Source organism: Hibiscus syriacus, unplaced genomic scaffold (assembly GCF_006381635.1).
Source record: "Hibiscus syriacus cultivar Baekdansim isolate YM2019G1 unplaced genomic scaffold, ASM638163v2 tig00110528_pilon, whole genome shotgun sequence".
NCBI classification, from domain to species: Eukaryota; Viridiplantae; Streptophyta; class Magnoliopsida; order Malvales; family Malvaceae; genus Hibiscus; species Hibiscus syriacus.
In genome coordinates, this window is record NW_024062770.1 from 3,658,122 (window position 1) to 3,671,915 (window position 13,794).

General features: G+C 33.7%; 1 pseudogene; it reads left to right on the forward strand.

Moving 5' to 3' along the window:
• The first annotated feature begins 7,699 nt into the window (after nucleotides 1-7,699).
• LOC120130216 lies at nucleotides 7,700-13,498 on the forward strand (annotated as a pseudogene).
• Nucleotides 13,499-13,794: the final 296 nt, after the last annotated feature.

Below are 13,794 nucleotides of genomic sequence, written 5' to 3' on the forward strand. Positions count from 1 at the left end.
GACTCAAACTTTGTTTTCTTTGCAAAACGATCATCAAAATTCCTAAGAAGTTCAATTTAGTCCCTAGGTCCAATTTATGGATTTGTACAATTTCCTAAATTTTAGGGTTTTGGATTTGGGAAAATTCGGGGCATAACAATTCTCCCTCCTTAAAGAAAAGTTTTGGTCTCGAAATTTATTGAGATGAAAATAGAATGACTTAAGAAGATATCCTCAATTTTGTCTGACTAATTTCGATCCTCATACCTTCAAGTAACATAAACCAACTTTGACTACCTAACTGTCGATCCAACCGAACCTCTACTCTGAGCTGATTTAACCCTTTTAACTGAACCTAAACCAATAAGTCTATCTCATTCATTACCTCTAGTTGGTGTCTAAATTAACTTTAACCTTAATCAATCGCTAATCAAAAACTCTTAAAAGATGACATAATGATCTATCCTCAAAAGCAATATCCTAATGTAAGAATTAGTACTTGGATTTTTGACTTAAAATATTTATTTACTCTTTAAAATAAAATTAAAAATAAAAATAAATAAGAAAAAGAAAAGTAATAGCAATTTTTTTTATTCTGAAACTTTTCTTTTTTACCCGAAAATATCTATATGCATGCAAAAATAAATTTTAGTTAAAAAATTTATGGTCGATCTCCACAATCTGAGGGTTGAATCGGTCTCTCTAAGTATTGGTTCTCCTAATTTTGGTTATCTGAAAGAAAGAAACTATAGGAGTAAGCTATAAAACTTAGTGTAACAAACAAAAGTCATAATATAATCCGAATCAGTCAATATTAATCGAAGCCCGAATCAAACAGTGATAATAATAAAGTTAAGTGTTATGCAAATGCTTATGCACCCACCCATACACTTGTCACACCATCTGAAGAGTGAGTTCCTCATAACCAAACTATCTACAAGCAAAATGCACCATATGAAGTGGGGTCCATCACAAAGGTAAATGTCACATAATCTGAAAGTGACATTAACCCCGTCGAGTGAATGGACTAAACTTCCCTTATCAAAATTTGTCTCAATATAAGATACAAATGACATACATATCTGACATCTAATCCGATCCGAGTAGCACATATATTCTGATTTCGATACCACAACACAATCTCATATTATGTATACACAATAATATTCTAATTCTAACAATTCAACATGCAACACATGGCAATTTTTCGAAATTACATATATCACAACTAAATTCACAGTCAGACAGACTTTCAATCAATTTCAACCAACCAAACAATTAAGCAATCAAACAAAATACTGTAACAACGAATAAAAAGACACACTTCGACAAATTAACTAACTACGATGGTAACATTTTTTATGATAAACTCAAACAGTGGATCTAATCGAATCAGCTCCTACATAATAATTAACCAATAATTTACTATTCTAATTTAATATGAGGACGATATCTAAACTAAGTAACCGAGTCATACTCACGGCCAGTCCTCGAAACACAAGCCGGTTCAAAATAAGTCGTTAACAGTGGAGGAGACGGTAACTCCAATTCCGATTTCGATAACTCCCGCAAAAAATGGAACATCCGCTTTAATATCCCAATTCAAAGTTCCGAATATTAAACGACAAAAACGATGTTAAACAATATTGATTATTTAATATCTAGTACGAATTAGCGAATTGAGAAGTGGGATTTAGCTCGAATATGGGGGCTGTCAGATCGAACGAATTAGCGAATTGAGAAGTGAGATTTAGCTCGAATATGGGGGCTGTCAGATCGAACGAAGGGCTGCCGATGATGGAACTACGTCGGCAGCAGACCAAAGGGCCGGCGACAGAGACCTTACGACAACCCGGTGATGGCAGCAGTGAGAGAGAGCGACAGTGTCTAAACGCTGGTTAGGCCTTCCCCACATGAACTCCGACTACGATGAGACAAGAACGGCCGTTGACAGCCCGTCCACGATAACCGTGCAAAGGAGGAGATGGGTTTCGGTCTTACTATCGAGAAAGAGACCCCGCGACGACTGATCGACCATGTTAGGACAATGGTGCGACCAGCCGACCACACCTGGTGAGCTTACCTAAACAACCAACAACGTAAGGGAAGGGCGATGGAAGGAGAGCTGCGGCACAAAGGAAATTAAAACAAAAGAAAGAAAGCATGGAGAGCGGCTGCACGGGTTTTAACAAAACTAGAATTGTGATTATAAAATAGATGGGGAAACTAAAGGTTTAGTCCTTGAAGTCTATAGGGTTTCCGAAGTGGACTCAAACTTTATTTTCTTTGCAAAAATATCATCAAAATTCTTAAAAAGTTCAATTTAATCCCTAGATCCAATTTAGGAATTTGAACAATTTCCTCAAATTTTAAGGTTTCGGATTTGGGGAAAATTCAAGGTGTTACACTCTGGCTTTATACCATGAATAAAGATATGTTTCATCATGGTATCACTAATAAGAGTCATCGAATCTAATTCATTTACTCTCCAAAAGTTGAAGTTTTGTATCATTCTTCTTAGAGAACAACTTGACTAATGTGTTCCAAGCTTCATTTGGAGTTTTGACACCATAAATGTGTTCTAGCATATTTTCTTCCACTATTGTCTTCAGGGTGAACATTGTTTTGTCTGTTTTGATCTTCCATTTTTTTAGTATGTCTTTTGCATCTTCTACTTTTGATTGCTCTACTTTATTAGCATTATCTCTCATAGTTTTTGTCCTTGCATATATAACATCATGCAAGTTGACCATGTATTGTAGTTGTCATTGTTAAGCTTTCTCATTCCTCTGACAGCGTGTAAAGTCAGTCGTACTATCGACAAAGGATTTTCACAAAACTAAATGAAATAGAGAAAGTGGTTTGTGAATAATACACCATGTAAGTTCCCAAGAAAGAGAGGGAGATCAAATGAATCGCTTAAATATCTCTTTCTCGTACTTTCTAGTCATGCACCGTCACACTACCACACTACTTTAGCAACAATCAAACAACCCTCACCAAAGCTCTTGATAGCAATTGTTGAACACCTCACAAGAATGAAAGAAATAATCAAATTGAAGAAACATAATTTTATATTATTGTGTTTGAAAGTTATCATAAAACTTCTTTATATAGGTGAAGAATACCATCACAACATAAATAATAATTAAAAATAAAACTTATTGTAACATTTATGAAACTAAAACATAAACTCCGTTAAAACATTTACGTTGGGGTTATATTTTAAACAGTTTTCACAAGAAGAAAGTCGAACTCTTCAAATGGTCTTTGAGGATCATTTGTTTCTGCTTACATTGTTCATTAGGATCTTCAGTGTTATTGGAGTTCCACTGGTGATTAGGACCTCTCCCATTGTTCAAGGAAAGCCTTCTCCCATGAAACTCTACTAATATCAGATTTTGTGGCACTTCCAGTTAGACCCTTACATGTTCCAATTAATTATTGTCTTTAATTTTTTTCTCCCTGTTTTATTAGTTTCTTCAGTTTAGAATTTATGTTACCTTTTATCCTCAAACCTTGTTTATTTTATTTTCATTGGCCCATTTATTTTAGTAATTCTTTTCCTCTCCCCTTATGAAATTTCAATTTTGATAGAAAAAAAAAGATAGATAAAATAAGGGGTTTTTTTAGTACAATAAAATTAGATATACATCCAACTCATTTATCCGAACCTTCCAAGTTGAACACACTGCGACTTGAACACAAGCACGCTTGTGTGGAGGAGGTGAATCCAGGTCAACAGAGTAGCAATTAGTAAAAAATGGGGATTTCTATAGTCATAAAACTCACATTTAATTACCTCACAAACCATGAAGATTTGTATAGTCATCAAACTCGCATTATTTTTTAATGCTTCTTGTTCTATTTTAAGGATCCGATTGATGCTAAGGTAACATATTTGACAAATTGATCAAGTTCTTCATCTTTATTTCCTTTTATTTCCTTTAATTCAATTATTTCCTTCCTCTAAAGTCTCCTTTCCCTTTCTCTCTATGTAGAATTATGATTACATTTAGAAGTTAACTAAAAAGAAAATAATTGAATTAAGATTTTGACCATTGAGCCGATCAAATCGAAAACACGTTTAGCATATTAACTATACTTTTTTCCCGTTTTGGTCACCCAACTATATTTTTGAAAGGTATAATGGTAATATTACCCTCAATGTTTGCACAAATGATCACTTTGCACCATATTCTGTTTTTTGGAGCATTTTACCGTTTAACGTTTTAATTTTTTGTTAAAACAGACTATGTTGGATGGAAACCATTAGTTGACTAACAGTTAACCCATGTTGCTGATGTGATATTTTCATATGTGTCTAATTGTTGACATGGATTATGTCATATCATTACTTTAAGTGATGTTCTATATGTCATATCATCACTTTGGGTGATGTGGCATATGCTACATCTACAACATAGATTGACCGTTAGTTAACTAATAATTTCCCTTCAATAGGATCTATTTTGACCAAATATTAAAATGTTGAAGGGGAAAATGCTCCAAAAAGAAGAATATGAGGCAAAATGACCATTTGTGCAAACATTGAGGGTATTTATATCATTATGCCTTTTTTAAAATCATATTTAATATTTAGTTTCAATTTTATTTCATTTTTAACACTCACCATTTAAAAAAAATTAACGATGGTGTTAATGTGCATCGTAAGATAATATCATATCATCATTAAAAAATAAAAATATTACGTCAATAGTTCTATTAATTTTTTAATAGTGAGAGACCAAAATAAAACCAAAACATAACATTAGGAATTATTTCAAAAGAAAATAATTGGATGACCAAAATGGAACAAAATTGATAGTTGTGATCCTAAATGTAGGGGTGTTCAATCAGTCGGTTCGGTTAACTGACCGAATCAAACTTTTGAAAATTCATTAACCGATTTTTCTCCCATTAATCATTAATCAAACTAAATGTTTTTCAAAAATAATTAATTGACTCGAACAATGTTTGGTTAACCGGTCGGTTAATTGAATTAACTGAAATTTATAAATAATATATATTAGGGTAAAGTATAGTAATGATCACTAAACTTTTCTAAAGCTTTCATTTAGGTCCCCCAACTTTTAAAACTTGCAATACAATACTCCAACATTTAGTCTGTTTGCAATATGGTCCCCGACGTTATACTGCCGTTAGTACGTTTGCAATATGGTCACTAAACTTTTTCAGACACTTGCATTTAGGTCCCCAACTTTAAAACTTGCAACACAATCCTCAATTTCATTCTAAACCCCAAATTCCTTTTCGATCTCAAATTTCTTTTTCGCTTCTCTCTTCTCATTTCCGACGTAACTTTTCAGTCGGGGATGCATTAGAAATTCTAATCTAACTTTTAATTATGTGGAGGTGTTGACTTGAATAAGGGTCCATTGAAAGAATACCCGACCAAGGGACTATCGAGACCATCAACGATTCAAGGTGTAATGTTAGATACAGGTCATCTCAGGTGAAGCATAGATGTTCGATGAAATATTTGTGAGAAAAAATGGCGTTAAAAATGCAGAGTTGACAAATACTACTAAGATGAACTAAGTATCATTGTTGAAAGTCACCAACAAAGCTGGAATTATTTTGTATAAATGGCATATAATAATTTCTTCGCTTAATCCTTGTGGTTAAAGATTTTCCAACAGATGATCAAATATAATGAAATCCCAAACAATGCATTCACCTCTCATTCTCTTTCTCTCACATGAACTCTCGTTTGGTTTTTGTTCTTCAATTTTCTGCCATGAAAAGTTGTAAACCCAAGCAGTGCTATGTCTTTCAGCTTTTTATTTACAAAGAAAAAATGGAGGAAGAATTGTTGGAGCGCAACATTGATTGCATTTTTTTCTTAGCCTCTCCCCCTTACTTGCAAGAATGTATTTATTTTCTCTTTTGGGCTATCCGAAAGTAAGCTTTTCCTCTTTTGCACTTTCCCATTTTCAGCTCGCATTTTGTGTTTTTTGTTGAAATTTTTATGTTTCTGGAATTGCATGCCAATGATCTGGATATTCAGTGTTAGTTTTAAACCAAAACCATCTAATTTTCTTTCTTCCTTCTTAATCAAAACTTTAGTACTCCTTATGAAAGATTTTCAATCCATCAAAATAGAAGTGAAAGAGGGTCCTAGGCTAAATTTTTTTATCTTCTTGTTTGGTTTTTCTTTAAATCAGAGAATTGGTTGTGAGTATCGATATAGTGAAATTGCGAGGCTCAATCTGAGAGACTGTTGGTACTAGTTTACTGGGAATTGTATTGATCCAACCTGTGGTTTTCGGCGTCCTGTGAGCTCGTATTCTTTTTAATAAGTTCATGTTGATTATGGAACTGATATATCATGAACGAATTGGATTTTTTACATGTTTTGGAAATTTACAATTGAATTGTATTGAATTATAGCTTTAGAAGACAATTCTGTATACACGCAACTCGAAAGGCATCATGACAGGGTAGTATATTTGGAGCAGATACTTGACCCTTTCATAATGCCTTTCGAGTTGCGAAAAAGGTTGAGAGGTGAATGCGTTGTTTGGAATTTCATTATATTTGATCATCTTTTGGAAAATCTTTAACCACAAGGATTAAACGAAGAAATTATTATATGCCATTTATACAAAATAATTTCAATTTTGTTGGTGACTTTCAACAATGATACTTAGTTCATCTTAGTAGTATTTGTCAACTCTGCATTTGTAACCCCATTTTTTCCCACAATCAGTTTCACCTGAGATGACTTGTATCTAACATTACACCTTGAATCGCTGATGGTCCCGATAGTCCCTTGGTCGGGTCTTCTCTTAATGGACCCTTATTCAAGTCAACACCTCCACATAATTCAAAGTTATATTAGAATTTCCCATCAATCTCCGACTGAAAAAGTTACGTTGGAAATGAGAAGAAAGAAGCGAAAAAGGAAATTTGAAATCGAAAAGGAAATTGAGGTTTAGAATGAAATTGATGATTGTGTTGTAAGTTTTAAAAGTTGGGGGACCTAAATGCAAGTGCTTGAAAAGTTTAGTGACCATATTACAAATGTACTAATGGCAGTGTAACGTCGGGGACAATATTGCAAACAGAATAATGTTGGAGGACTGTATTATAAGTTTTAAAAGTTGGGGGACCTAAATGAAAGCTTTAGAAAAGTTCAGTGACCATTACTATACTTTACCCTATATATTATTATTAAATATTTAATATTTTTTATTAATTCAATCTGTTAATTTAATTAAAACCAAAGTTTAAACATTCTTAAGACTATGTAATATATAAATAATATAGTAAATATTTAATAATTCCAGTTAATTTATTTAATTTGGTTAATTAACCGATTTCGAATTGAATTAATCGATAATCAAAATTCAAAAAAAAAATTAATCATTAACCGATTGAACCTAAAATTAACTGACATATTAACAAAAAATTGATTCGATTGGTTAAATCGATTAGAACCAAACTTTGAACACCCCTAACTAAATGTGTAGTTTACCCTTAATTATAATATAAACCATCACCTAATTTTTACAATGAAAAGATTTAGTGATAAAATTAAAAATTTTAAAAGTTCAAGTAATAAAACTTGAGTGACTAAATATGTACTTACCCTTATTATAAATAAATTGCCACTTCTAACTTTGGTTAGTATCTTTCAGAAGCATATATTTTCCTAGAAATCCCGGAAGAGAAAAAAGGGCCACTGAATAAATAAAATGGAAATACTAAATTAATAATTTAACCTAACAGACTTTTATATATTTACATCTTTAAACAATTTTAAGACGAAAACCACAAGAGAAGAAATCCTAGAAAGAAAGGGTTAGTGCTCCGGGCATGGGGGATGTTTATTGTTCGGACTGCAAGCGGCAGACGGAGGTGATTTTCGACCACTCGGCCGGCGACACAGTGTGTTCGGAGTGCGGGTTAGTTTTAGAGTCACACTCGATCGATGAGACGTCGGAGTGGAGAACGTTCGCAAACGAGTCGGGCGATAACGATCCTGTCCGTGTTGGTGGCCCACCAACCCGCTTTGGCGGATGGGGGTTTATCCACTGTTATCGCTAAGCCTAACGGTGCTTCTGGCGAGTTCCTCTCGTCTTCCTTGGGCCGGTGGCAGAACCGTGGGTCAAATCCGGATCGGGGGTTAATTTTCGCTTTAAGACCATTGCTACCATGTCTGACAGGTATTGATTTTATTGTTGGGATTTTAGATTTTGTTTTAGGTTGGTATTATGTAGGTTGTTTGGCTGGTTAGAATTCGTGGGAAAATCATGGGAGAAAACTGGATGATATGGTTATGGATCTTGAGTGAATTGTTTGAGTTTTGTTTTTATTGAACTAAATGAGTTAGGTTAGTTCAGTTTGTCCATTGCTTCTAAAGATAAATGAGTGCAAATGCCTAGACATTTTAAGGGATTTGATTTGTTGGTGAAAACAATCTTGATGCAATTGTTGTGTCTCTTACTTGTTCATACTGAGGAATTTTTTAATTAGACTGGAATAATTGGAAAGTGTTATTTCTATTCTTTTATTTTTTAAGCAGAATCATACTTGTATCTAATTGTATGAATTAGACAAATGTGATGTTCTCTGTTGAGTCTGGCTTAATGTGATCCGACTGAATCTTAGAATGTTGAGTTTGGCTTGATGCAATCCAACTTAAATATTAGGATTGCATTTTCTTTAGAAATATGTGATTATATTGGCTTTCAAGTACCATTATGTTCTTTTAGGCTTAAGATTTGCATTACTATTCACTTCACGTGCTCTTTCATCAAGTGAAGTTTTATGCTTGAGTGATATTAGAATACTATTTACCGTCACTTATTTGGATAATTTTTATGTTTCAGGTTGGGCCTAGTTGCAACCATCAAGGTATGCTACTGAGTGTCGTTTGAATCATATATGATGTTTCATCTATTACTATGGATTGGTTTCATGAACAATGCATATGCATAGGTTTGATCTACTTGTTATTTTAGTATGTTGTATGTGTATATTCTTGATACTAGTTTCACTGCTTCCGTAGACCAAAGCAAGGGTGTATCATGTCGGAAACAACACTAAGTTATAAGGAAGTTAAAAATGCAACATTACAGGCTTTATAAGAGTCACTTGCTTGAAATAGAATGTCTCTACAAACATATTTGTGATAAATTGACCAGCTTGGAACAAGGTTTACTCTTGAAAAATGAATTCCGACTGAAAAAGGAATAGGAAAGATGATGGAACTCTAGGAAAACTTAGGTTATAGAAATCTCTAGTTTTTCCATACTAATTCAAAGATAAAATGAGATATTGATGGAACTCAAGGAAACTTAGGTTATAGAAAATCTCTAGTTTTCCATTAATTCAAAGATAATAATGAGATAGATATGTTGGCTGTAAAGCCTTCAACTTATTTATATAGGCTTCTTTCTTGCAAGTAAAGTTACCTGGTTTTCTTGCAAACAAAGCTTATTTATAGCCCTAGACGTGTTCCCATTGCGGTCAAGCATAAATTGCATGGGACAGTTCTGCAGTTGCCTGTTGAAATGCAGCCAATTCTGTTCTTGACACTGATTTTCTCTTCCTTGAAACTTAGGGTTATAGAAAATCAACAGTAAAAGAATTTTGACTGAAAATCCAATAGGAATGACGGAACTAAGGAAACTTATGCTAATGTTTAGTACACAAGTAACATAAGGAAAAAAATTACTTACATGAGTTTGAAAATGGTTTGTTAAAACATAAAGAAGAATTAGTACAAATCTGAACTTGATATTAGAAAGATAAGTAAAAACTCAAGTAAAAAATAATACCTATTCAAATAAGCAGTATTTATTCCTTCACTTTATCCAAACGAAGCCATGTGAGTGGCTAAAAATTACAAAGTTTATTGCTAAACTCATGTACTAAAATGTGCACAAACATGAGTAATAAATGATACTTCTTCCAAACATATCATTAGGGTTATGGAAAATATCTAATTTTTCTTTATTTATTCAAAGATACAAATAAGAAGAGAATGTTGTGGACTTGTGGCTGTAAAGCCTACAACTTATTTATATAGGCTTCTTCTTGCAAGTAAAGTTTTAGGCTCTTGCAAGTAAAGCTTTACTTATATGCCTAGATTTAAACCCTAAAAATAACTAATAACCCTAGCTGTCCATAATATATCTAGAACTTATTAAATAAATATGAAATAATAAAATATTATAAAATCATTAAAGGCTCTTGTGTCATGTTGAAAGCCTAAAATACATTCAAACATTATCATACCTATTGTATCTCCCTTTCCCCAATCTGTTTGAGCAGAAATGAATTACAAATAAAAAACACTAATCTTGTGCATGAGTTGAAAACATGAAATGCTTATAAAAGTTACCATAGCAGCTGCAGCTCCCTCCCAGAGTCCCAGTCTATGCATGATAAAAAATAAGTCGTGAATTTAAACATCCAGTATTGTTCATGAGTTGAAGATCAAATAAGCTTCTCTGCTCTTAGTCAACTTACCATGAGGAAAAATAATAATGTTAGGGTTGGTGGCTGGGCAATGAAGTACTTGTTTACTGGACAAAATTGTTTGGTGGATGTGATTGATTAAATAGACTTCTAATATGTTACTAGATCTTATCATTAATAAATAAGGAAATGTTACTAGAAACTCATTTGCTGTTCTTTTATTGTTTGTTTGTTTATTTATTTATTATTACATATTTTTTGACTAATTTTATAGCGATAGTTATACAGTATTCTTCTGTATAAAAACTAAGAAGTTACTATTGCTACTAGTAGAAGGATTAGGTAACTGAAGAATGGTGCTACTTCATAGAATTCCAGGATAAAATGTTCTATATACTTGGAAATATTTCAGTAACAATTAGAGAGGGAGAGAGACATCCTGTCAATAATTTCTTTACAATGGCTTTTCGTAGCTAGTTTTATGTGAAAGCTTTTAGAAAAAGGAAAATAATGTGTTACTAACGAACTGTGCCAGGAATAATTCTTTGCAGTAGTTAGGAATTAGAAATTCACTTCCTCCACTTTTAAAAGCTTATATTGGAATGAACTTTTAATTTTGAAAAGTTTCTTCCTTCAGCCACTGAAAATTTCTTGTTAACTGCTGCCCCTTGTAATCTGCTTTCCAAATATCGTCTCCCATTGGCCTTCATACAAATTTGAGCATTTTTGTACTTCTAAAAGAAAAATATTTTATATTTGAGGCTATTGTCTTAGGTATATTTAGAGGTTTTCCTAATAATGAAAAGAACCATTGTGCATTATATTTAAATTTTAGCTTGATGACTTTTATTCTTTATTCTTTCATCAATTTTCATGTGCATATAATTATTGGCCTTTTTCCATTGACTCAAGGACCGAGCCAATGAGATATAAGAAGGTGGAAGATCAGAAGTCTAGCAGGGGAAGAAATCAGGATGCATGTTGGCTGCTTGCCTATATTGCCTGTAGACAAGAAGACAAGCCACGCACTGTCAAGGGTACATCCTAAGATACTTTTAACATCCGGATGTTCTGTGGTTATCTTCTTAATGTGTACGAGCTTCCCTGAACTTATGGATTCAATTAGAAATTTGTTCTGTTGCCAATGGAGCCACCAAGAAAGAAATTGGCGAGCAAAAGAATACATAGTGAAACAACTTGGACTGGAGAATGGCCAGTCTGTGGAGATGGGAACCATACATGCTGGTGACTCATGGTGAGTTCCCCCTTTTTTTTGAGGAAAACAAAAACTATTACAGTTCTTTCAGTAAACAACTATGTTGTTGTTTTCCATGTAGTTGGAAGGGTGAATTTCCATTTTTAAATAGTGTATTGTTCAATTATGCTTATTACAATTATGGTTGCCACTGACTTTAATTTCTATAATTATCAGAGGCGGTTTTGTTCCAACCTTGGTATGAATAATCAAGCAGTTAAAGCTGCCCAAGAATCAGTTCAGAAGTCAGGAGTTTGATATAAGGTAGTAACTATGTTTTCATCATAATGATGTGAGTCAAAACTGAAACTACTGTTTAAGACTTTTACCTTAAAAAAATCAACTCACTATCCTCTGAGTTGGATAATTCTTTGTGGACTGTATTTCAGTTGAGTAACTGACATGATTAGGCAAATTAATTTTTTTGAATAATGATGCAAAGAAAAGGAAGCTTGTTGAGTATATAGATAGACAATTATGCTTGAAATTTTGCAACAATTGCCCTTAAGTTTCGAGACTATTATTATGGAGGCGGACTATGAGGTAATGATGCATGAGAAGCAAGAAACTTTGGGGATGATCTTGAGAGTCAGGACTTGGGATTGTTATTGAGACATCTGATCTTTTATGTATATCTTTAATGTATTTTTTTCACTGATATAGTTGCTGTATGCATTGCTAACAATTTAATACTTTTACAGGCGAAGCCCAATCGATTGCAGGTGCTGTTATTTATTATAACACAGCTTTCAGATGATAAGAAGCCTCTTAGAGGTTTGATTTTCCCACCATACTTGTTAAGTGGAAATAAAATTGTTTCACCAACTATTATGTGCCTATTTTCCTTCTTGATACAGTCTGAGTATTGCATTTTAGCTTCTAGTATTGACTTATCAGACATGGGTGCTTATGAAATGCCGTTGTCAACTAAGAATTCAAACGTGTCTTCAAAATTTGAATGGCTACAATTGTTCTATGAAAAATGCACACTTTTGATGGTAAAATGTGATGGATGCAGATATTCACTTGCTACAGGAGTTGCAGAAGGGACTATCCGAAATGTGTACAAGGATCTTCACCCCCATCTGGCAAAGATAATACCAAATTGGTATGCCAAGGAAGAAGATCTCAAGAATCTATGTAGTCCTTGAAGTTTAGAACAGACAATAACTGAGAACACACACACTCTAAAGGGCCCTGAAATTGGTAGAGTTTTCTCCCCTGGATGCAGTGGAATTCTTCGAAAGCTCCAAGATTAATTTGTTTTTCTTTTGGTTTTTCCTACTTGACTACATCCTTACAAGTAAAGACAGAAGGGAGGGAGGGAGGTAATGCGGAAAAGGTGGTCCAAGTGTATTTTTTGGTTACTTAGTGGTCGAAGTTATTTACTGATTAGTTTCAGTCTTGCAGCAGATTTTTCAAGGGTGTATTGATATTATAGAAGTGGAATTATACCAGACTTGATGGTTTTAGTTAACCATGGCTGTATAGACAATAGTTTTTGGATATTAATGTGTATGATAATGCCAGATAGTAGCATTCTTTGCAGGATTGCTATTTGGCAGAAGTTGTCGACAACAGCAGCACTCCATGCTCCAGCTTCGTGCTTGCAGTCTCCGGCATTCAGTATTTCGGCAATCAGTATTTCGGCAATCAGTATTTCGGCTTAGGAAGTTCGTTTACTATTGTTTGTTTAGCACTCGAGCATTTTAACTCTAACATGTGACAAAGTTAATTGAAAAGGCAGCTACCTATGAACTGATTACGTGCACAGATTTTGGATTTGATCGTGGGAAGTTTTGTTAGATTACATGTCGGGGTTTACTCCGATCTTGAGATGTCTTGCAGAACATGATTTGGAAATTAAAGAAATTTACATTCCAACCTTTATTTGGAATACAAGTACTTCCTTTCTCTGCGTACAGCAAGTTCAGTAGCATTTAAGCATGCAAGTAGTATTCTGTTAAACCAAAACTTTACGTGAGTGCAATTTTCACATAACTTTTCCTACGCTATCCATGAAGCAGGGTTGCACATAATTCGGATTTCAATCCGATCCGGATCGGTTTTTATCCGATCCGGTTTTTTCCCATAGAAAAAAAACCGGT